Source organism: Muntiacus reevesi, chromosome 13, assembly GCF_963930625.1.
Source record: "Muntiacus reevesi chromosome 13, mMunRee1.1, whole genome shotgun sequence".
Taxonomy (NCBI): domain Eukaryota; kingdom Metazoa; phylum Chordata; class Mammalia; order Artiodactyla; family Cervidae; genus Muntiacus; species Muntiacus reevesi.
Window position 1 is genome coordinate 63,807,323 of NC_089261.1, and position 9,433 is coordinate 63,816,755.

The following is a 9,433-nucleotide window of genomic DNA, read 5'->3' on the forward strand; positions in this document are numbered from 1 at the left end:
CATTTTTCAGAAATGCTGTCTCTTTAATCTACAGATTTTCAGTCAGAAGTAGAACTTTAGCAACTCCAGTCTAAACATTTTTGTACCTACCTCCTGATATCAGGGGACTTCCCTGATATTAAATCCTGGTTTTAATCTTTAAAAAAGTGTTGAGGAGCCAGATTTCTCCTCCAAATTTTATGTTGCGGTTCACACTTTAGTGATACAAGTAAAAATGCCTGTATATATGGCTAGAGCAGGTGCTATGAGGTATTTAGATAAGATGAGGATTCTCTACAACTGGAAGCATGCCAAATGTAGATTAGATTCCATCTTCACTGCGCCCTTTTCTTTCATTCTCGCATCAATTTTTGTTAGATGTTTGGATGCATGAGTCATTTTACTGGTTTCTGAACCTTAAGCCAGAATAGTGTCCTGTCTGTTTCTGAGAGTAGTTGTAATATTAAGGAAATAGGCTGTAGTCCTAGACAGACTGGATTCCAATCCGGGCTCAGCCAGACACGTTGTTGTGTGACCTTGAACAAATTACTTAACTTCTTATATTCTCAGTTGTGAAATTGGATAAAACTAGCACCTACTTCCTGGGTTTTTATGCATAATTAGTAGATTAAAAACATTTAAAATAATGCCACAATCTGGTCAGCATTCAATAGACATTTGTCACTACTAAATTATCCACTTGAACTTGTTAAAGGGTATGTTTTTACGGCACAGTGTAGGAAGACAGAGGACCATCACAGTGCAGAGGATGAGTGCGGAACGTTTTGTGAAGTGGCTCCAAGAGAAGTTAATTGAGGTGTTTCTACACAACTGAATGCTATTAAATGGTGTAGACCAGTGTTTCTCACTTTCGAATATATCAGAATCACCTGGAGGGTTTGCTAAGCCATAGATGCTGGGTCTACCCTCTAAATGTCTGATTCAGTAGGTGAGAGGTGAGGTCCTAGAATTTGCATTGGAGCAGGTTCCCAGGTGATGCTGGCATTGCTGGTCAGTGACCACACTTTGAGAATCACTGATTTAGACTAGGGTTTCTCAGCCTTGGTATTAGTGATGTGTTAGAGCAGGTAATTCCTCATCCTGTGCATTGAAGGATGTCTAGCTGCACCCCTGGCCTCTGGCCACCTGAGGCCAGCAGCACTTCTTCCTCCTCCCTCATTGTGAAAACCAGAAACATCCCCCCAGATGTCCCTTGGGGAGGTAAAATTGCCTCCTGCTGAGGACCACTGGTTTAGAAGAGTGAAGTGGTACAATGAACCAATTTTAAAGATCAGTCTATAGTTTAAAAAGCCCGCTGCAGACAGACCTCCAGAAGTATGCATTCATTAACGTAAAATCTGGAAATACACAAAACAATACATTTTTAAAAATACAAAAGTATGTATTATAAGTATCAAAAACATGAAATGGAAGGAGACAACAAAATCATAAAATAGTCTCTGTGGGGAGAGAGGAAAGGACACGGGCCTGGGCCTGGGTGTTTTGTGATGGTCAAATGTTTTATTAAGTGTTAATTGTGAGCCATAGGTATGTGGATATTTATTACACTAGTCTCTGTAGTTTACTATACTGAGAACATTGTTTCCAAATAAAACACACACACACACACACACATTTAGTAAATAAAGGAACCATTTACATTACTATTTGTGTTACTCATGTACTGATTGAAGTATTAGTTTTAGAGTCAGAAAGACTAGAGTTCAAATCCTAATTGCACCACTGATGAGTTTCTGATCTCTGGAAACTTCAATTTTCTGATTTATAAGGTAGAGATGACCCTGATATGATTATCTTTATAAGCATTGACTGAAATAATGCATTTATTGTGTTAGGTCCTGCGAGAGGCAATGATTCAACGTGCAAGGATTATTTTTTTTAGTTTTCTTTCTATGAGGGAAGATAGAAAGGGAGCTGGGAAGGCTGGGGAGAGCCATCAGTCACGATGCCCAGTCTGATGGTGAGTAAGGCAGAGAAGGAAGACAGTTGATGGAAGCATCCTAGACTACCATGCAGGCTATGTAGGGTTTGGCAAGGCAGCTGGGGAGGCCTCCAGCCAGTTTGTTACCTGTTAGAGGAAGTCAGGCATCTCCACGACTGGGCTTGCCTTTATATCTTTACTGTGCTCAGGCATGAGCTGGGAACAGCCTGGAGAAATTTGGCCCAAACAAGACATCGTTTCAGAGCCCGGTAACTGATGGGTGTGGCTGGAGATCCGCGAGGAGCACCTGGGCCACCACAAATGCAGAGCTTCACCCAGAGCAGACGGTGAGCACGCCGTAAATAGTAGGTGCTAGTAACCACCGCGAACGCGTGCTAGGTCAGTTCAGTCCTGTCCGACACTTTGAGACCCTATGGACTGTGGCCCGCCAGGCTGCTCTGTCCAGGGATTCTCCAGGCGAGAATACTGGAGCGGATTGCTGTGCCCTCCTCCAGGGGATCTTTCCGACCCAGGAATCGAATCTGAGTCTCTTAAGTCTCCCACATTGGCCAGTGGGTTCTTAACCACTAATGCCACCTGCGGAGTCCATTAACAACACCAATACACTGACACTAATAATGATATTCTTCTGAGGCTGCTGTGTACTCAAAACATAAATGAGCACCTTTCCCAGCCTGCTTATCCATTCGTCAGATGATGGATATTTGAGTTGCTTCCAACCTTTTGGTGCTTTTGAACAGTTTTCCTGTGGCAATAGGCATACAAATATCTTTTTGAGATCCTGCTTTCAATTCTTTTGGGTCTATTTACAGATGTGGATTGCCAGATCATACGATAGTTCTATTTTTAATTTTTTGAGGAACCACCAAAGTTTTCCACAGCAGCCGTACCCTTTTACATTCCTATCAACAGTGTATGTGTTCCAATTTTTCCACATCCTTGCCAACATGTTATTTTCTTTAAAAAGAAAAGTTTTTGTAATAGCTATCCTAATGAGGTGAGGTGGTATTTCGTTGTGGTTTTGACTTGCATTTCCCTAATGATTAGTGATGTGGAGTTTCTATTTCATATGCTTGTTGGCCACTTGAACATCTTTTTTGGAGAAATGTCCAAGTTCTTGGCCCATTTTTTTTAATAATCAGGTTGTTTTTCTGTTGTTAAGTTAGAGCAATTCTTTTTTTTCGTTTAATGATTTTGTTTATGGCTGTGCAATTCCTCGTTGCTGCATGGGCTTTTCTCTAGTTGTGGTGATCAGGGGTTACTCTCTAGCTGTATCCGTGGGCTTCTTACTGTTGTGGCTTCTCTTGTTGCAGAGCACAGACTCCAGGGCGTTCGGGCTTCAGTAGTTGCAGCACGTGGCTCAGTCGTTGTCGCCCACAGGCTTAGCTGCTTCGAGGCATGTGGGATCTCCCTGGACCAGGGATCGAACCCGAGTCTCCTGCACTGGCAGGTGGATCCTTTACCAAGCCACCAGGGAAATGATTTTTAGTTTTCCACACGCTTATCTAGTGAGAGAGGCCAGGATCAAGAGGCCTGGGAGCTGGGAGTCCTCAGCCACAGTTCTGGCTCTGCCATCAAAAGCTCTGGGGCCTCTGGCCAGCACCTGCTGCTCGCTCAGTCAAGTCCGACCCTTTGTGACCCCATGGACTGTGGCCCACCAGGCTCCTCTGTCCATGGGGTTCTCCAGTCAAGAATGCTGGAATGGGTAGCTATGTTCTTCTCCAAGGAATTTTCCCCACCCAGGGATCGAATGCAGGCCTACTGCACTGCTGGCAGATTCTTCACTCTCTGAGCCAACAGGGAAGCGCCATGTATACATATATCCTCTCTTTTTTATGTTTCCTTCCCGTTTAGATCACCACAGATCACTGAGTACAGTTCCCTGAGCTCTACGGCAGATTCTCACTAGTTATCTATTTTATACATAGAATCAATAGTCTATATATGCTAATCCCAATCGTCCTATTTTTTTTAAAGTATTTTAGCTCGTATGTTTAGATGGGGGGTTTTTTTGGTCAGTTTTGAATTAATTTTTTATAACTCCTGAAGATTTTTGAATAAATGAAGTGATGTGAAATGGTTGTGAGCTAAAGATTTAGAAATGGATAATAATCATGAATAGGAACCTCATGCACGTCCTCAGATCCTATGTTTCCTGATAGCCACACTAAATATAATCCTTTCTGTAAAAAGGACTTGATAAACTTGAACAGTGGTTCTCAACCTTGACTGCCCTGGACTTAGGTGGAGAAGCTTTAAAAAATAGTGATATCTGGTTTCCACCCTAGAGATTTTTTATTTCTTTGTTCTGGAATACAGCCTGGGCATTCACTGTTAGTTTTAAAAGCTCCCCGGGTGATTCTAATATGCAACAAAGAACAGAACCACCTTGCTAGAGAGAGTACCAACAGTACAAAATTAAGCAACAGTTAGTTCATTGTGTGATCATCACTGTTTATTTGCTTTACTCATATTAGAAGACAACTTGTAGATTTAAGAAAAGGGAGAAAAAAGCTTGCATCCCAATGTTTCTAATTCAATGTACTGCCTTCCCCAGTATTTAGTGATGTTACAGAGAATCCAGCTTCATGGATTTATAAATTTTTAAAGAGCTCTTTAATGATGACTATGCTATTATTTTTATAACTGTAACTTATGCCTCTTTCTCTTAAAGGCATCATATGTTGACTCCATGAGACACATTCAAAAGGAAAAATACTTGCAAATAAAATATGCTGAAGAACTGTAAATAAGCCTAGAATAAAAAAATGGAACTCTTTATAGATTGCTAAACTGAATGTTCAGGCTACAGATAAACCCCCCACCCCCTTTTTTTTAAACTACTTAGCTTTGGAAATTTCACTGTTCATCAGTTATAGTTTTACAAATTCTGGGAAACTGAAACTGAAACTCATTGTCAAAGGTGGTGGACACAGAGAAGTCTGGAGGGCGGTGTGGGGAAGCAGAGGAGGAAGGGAGGGATAAGAAGGGTTGCGTGTTTTTCTGTCCTGGGATTCAGCCCTGATGACTGAGACACGGAGCTGTGAACAGAACATGCTTAGATCAGGGGTTGTTTTGATAATAGAACATCATACATGCCTTTCTTTACACTAGATCTTATAGTTTTCAGTTTGCAAAATCACAGCTAAGCTGCAGGTGGCAAAATCCCATGGCTATTTAGAATTAGAGGAATGTAAATTAGATGTGATGAAGCATGGCCCTTTAACTGTTTCCCCCCGTGTTTTACACTAGCAGTTCTCAAACCTGAGTGTGCATCAGAATCACCCGGCAGGCTTGTTATGCCACAAACTGTGGGCCCTGACAACCTTCTAGTTGATAACAGGGCTAACTATTTTCATTTCTAACAGGTTCACAGTGGTACTGATGCTGCTCTGGGAGGGGAGGACGCGCATTTTGTGAAGCACCGTTTTATACTGACGCTCTCTGGGCACAGGTGTCTCCTACTGATCCCCATTCTTGAATTTTCAGTACATCTTTCAAACTGATGTTTGTATTTGACGAAAGGATTGCTTTTCTTAAAAAAATGCTTTTCTGGGACTTCCCTGGTGGTCCTGTGGTTAAGACTCTGAGCTCCCAGTGCAGGGGGCTCGGGTTTGATCCCTGGTCAGGGGACTAGATCCCACATGCCACAGAGTACAGCTAAAAAAATTAAAAATGCTTTTCTTTGAACATAGTTTCAATCTAATATCTGCTTTTATTTTTCAACTGAATAAAAAAAAGGTTACTGAATATTTCCCAGGATGCACATATTTGGATATATGACTGGGTTCTAATGTGCATTCCCATAATTATTCATACAGATGCATTTGATTTGTAAACAATAATCCTTTTTCTAACTATACCAATGGATTTTACTGTTATGTCTCCTTTCCAAAATCTGGATAATCAGAGTTTTGAATTACAGGAGAGGAAATTAAAGTAGGAAATAAAGGCTAATGACACAGAAGGTGTAAATTTGTCCCTTCAAAATTCTTATGTTGAAACCTAATTCCTAGCGTGATGCTGTTAGGAGTGGAGCTTTTGAGAGCCGATTGCAGCGTGACTGTGGAAACCCCCCAACCCAGAGAATGGAGAGCACTCTTACAAAAGGCCGGGGAGCACTCTCTTGCTTCCTCCACCACGAGAAGATGTGATGAGAAGTCTGCAACCCAGAAGCAGGCCCGCACCCTACTTGTTCCACCTGATCTCAAATTTACAGCCTCCAGAACTGTGAGGAGTAGATTTCTGTCATTTTAAGCCCCTCAGCCTATGGTTATTCTGTTGCAGCAACCTGAATGGACAAAGAGCGAGGCAGATTTTATTAGAATAACTGGTGGATTTCAATATTCGTGCAATTTCATTCTATGAATAATCAAGAGTTCACTGCAGCTATAATTTTCTGTTGAAATTTTACTTTTTAAAAGCTCCACATAGCAGCTTAATTATAATCTCTCTCTGCCTACTCAGAGAAAGTTCTTGAAACTGGCAGTAGGCTTCCTAAGTATCTAAGAGTTTACCATGTCATTTGGTTGCCTAGAACTGAGGATAAAACATCCAGTGTAAAAGGTATGCAGTAGGGCTAAAGAGAATGCAGTTTGTGAGTAATATAAAAGATAAATGGCAAGCATTCTTAAGACTGTAACAGTAGATAAATTTAAAAACAAGAGGGGTAGATGACTTGGAAAATGCTAGTTTTTCCTCTGTTTTTAAGAAAAAGGTTATTACCAGTTACAGTGGGCAGCTCCTGTGAAGAAAGGAGAAAACATCAGCCCTTCAGATGTCATGAAAGGTTGAAGAATATGTTTAAACAAAAGACCGGTGCTTGCCTCAGCAGCATATATACTAAAATTGGAACAATATAGAGATCAGCATGACCTCTGTGCAAGGATGACACACAGATCTGTGAAGTGTCCCACATTTTTCAAAAAGAGAAAGACATACCATGTGATATCACTTATATGTGGACTCTAAAATAGAACACAGATGAACTTCATGAAACAGAAACAGGCTCACAGATAGAGAAGAGAATTGTGGTTGCTGAGTGGGGGTGGGGGAGGAATGGGTTGGGAATTTGGGATTAACAGATGCAAACTATTAGTGTAGGATGGATAAAACAACAAGGTCCTACTGCATATAGCACAGGGAACTGTATTCAATAGCCTGTGATAAACCATATGGAAAAGAGTATGAAAAAGAATGTATATGTGTGTATAACTGAATCACTGCTGTGCCCCAGAAACTAACATAAGATTACAAGTCAATTCTTAATTCAATTAAAAATCACATTATGTATTCATTTTAGAAGTGGGAATCTGTACCTTTTGACCCCTTTCACTCATTTCTCCCACCTCTAACCCTCACCTCTAGTAACTCCGAATCTTTTCTCTGTAACTTTGAGTTCTGGGTTTTTTTGTTTTGTTTTATGTATTCCACACATAAATGAGAATCATACAGCATTTGTCTTTCTCTATTTCACTTAGCATAATGCCCGTAAGTTACGTTAATGTTGCTGCAGATAGCAAAATTTCATCTTTTATAGCTGAATAATACCCCACTGTATATATATACCATTTTCTTTATTCATTCATCCATTGATGGACATTTAGGTTGTTTCCATGTCTTGACTATCGTAAGAATGCTGCAATGAACATGGAATTGCCTGTCTTATTTTTTAAGGAAAAAAAATTACTTGTATCAAGTTGAAAAATGAATCAGTCTTCAAGTAAGGTAAAATCATCAGTAACACAATTAACAGTTAAGACAGCACATACAGATTAGACTACAGGTTTAGATTTTTTTTTTTAATTTTTAAAGATCTTATTGGGTTTATTCAACATATCATGAATCAAGCAACATCCCAAATAGCAAATAGAAAGGAGCTCCAAGGAACTGAACAAAATGGGAGACTTTTACAGTCAGAGGGGGAAGGGACAAGGAAAGAGCAGATTACTTCATAGGTTTAGATACTTTGAATTTAGTACATACACTAAAATCAAGAGAGTTGACAACTTTCACACTGACAGAAAGCACTGATTCTTTGTAAACATATGACTTCTGGGAAAATGGAGCTGACATTTCACAGGATAGGGAGGGCATGTATCTTTTTGAATTACTGTTTTCATTTTCTTTGGATAAATATCTAGAAGTGGAATTGCTGGAATTTTAATAATTTTAATTAAAAATAATTTTCAATTTTCTGAGGATGCTCCATATTGTTTTCTGTATTGGATAAACCAATTTAACATTCCCACCAATAGTGCACAAGCGTTCCCTTTTCTCCACATCCTCTCCAACACTTATTTCTTTTTGATAGTTATTCTAGCAAGGTGAGGTGATATCTCACTGAGGTTTTAATTTGTATTTCTCTAACTAGTGATGTTGAGCACTTTTTCATATACCTGTTGGCCATGAGAAAGTCATGTTTGGAAAAATGTCTATTCAGATCCTTTGCCTATTTTTTTTTTTTTTATTAATAGAGTTGTTTCTTTTTATTTGCTATTGAGTTGTAAGAGTTCTTTATGTATTTTGGGTTTTAGCCCCTTCTCAGATAAATGATTTGCAACTATGTCCTCCCATTTATAGGCTACCTTTCGATTTTGTTGATGGCTTCCTTTGCTGTGTAGACGTTCTTTAGAGTTTTTTTGTTGTTTTTTTTTTAAGTTTTTTAGTTTGATGTAGTCCCACGTGCTTATTTTTACTTTTGGGGTCAAATCTACAAAATTATTGGCAAAACTGATATCAACGAGCTTACTATCTGTGTTTTCTTCTGGAAGTTTAATGGTTTCAGGTCTTACATTCAAGTCTTTGATCCGTTTTTTGCTTGATCTATTCCCAGGTATGGTATAAAGCAGTTCAGTTTCATTCTTCTGCATGTGGCTGTCTGGTTTTCCCAGCACCGTTTCTTGAAGAGACTTGTCCTCTTCACACTGTATGCAATTGAAGATACATGTATGTGTGGGCTTCCCAGGTGGCATTAGTAAAGAACCCACCTGCCAATGCAGGAGACCTAAGAGATGCAGATTCAATCCCTTTAGGTGGGCATGGCAACCCACTCCATTATTCTTGCCTGGAGAATCCCGTGGGCAGCGGAGCCTGGCAGGCTACAGTCTGTAGAGTTGTAGAAAGTTGGACACGGCTGAAGCGGCTTAGCATGCAAGCACACATATGTATGCATGTGTGTATTTCTCTGCACTATCTGTTCTGTTGCATTGACGTGTGTTTGTTTTTATAATAATACTGTATTGTTTTTATTACTATAGCTTTGTAACATATTTTGAAATCAGAAAGCATGATCCTCCAGCTTTTCTGTTCTTCCTCAAGACTGCTTTGACTGCTCAGGGTCATTTATGGTTTCCTTTGAATTTTAGGATTATTTGTTCTATTTCTCTGAAAAATGCCACTGGAATTTTGATAGGGATTGCATTGAATCTGTAGATTGCTTTGGGAGTGTGGACATTTTAATGCTCTGAATTCTTTCAATCCATGAGCACA

General features: G+C 39.8%; 1 non-coding gene across 1 annotated transcript; it reads left to right on the forward strand.

Moving 5' to 3' along the window:
• Nucleotides 1-6,760: 6,760 nt before the first annotated feature.
• LOC136146169 (U6 spliceosomal RNA) lies at nucleotides 6,761-6,864 on the forward strand. Its single transcript, XR_010658908.1, has one exon. It is a non-coding gene; the product is annotated as a U6 spliceosomal RNA (small nuclear RNA).
• The last annotated feature ends 2,569 nt before the right edge of the window (nucleotides 6,865-9,433 follow it).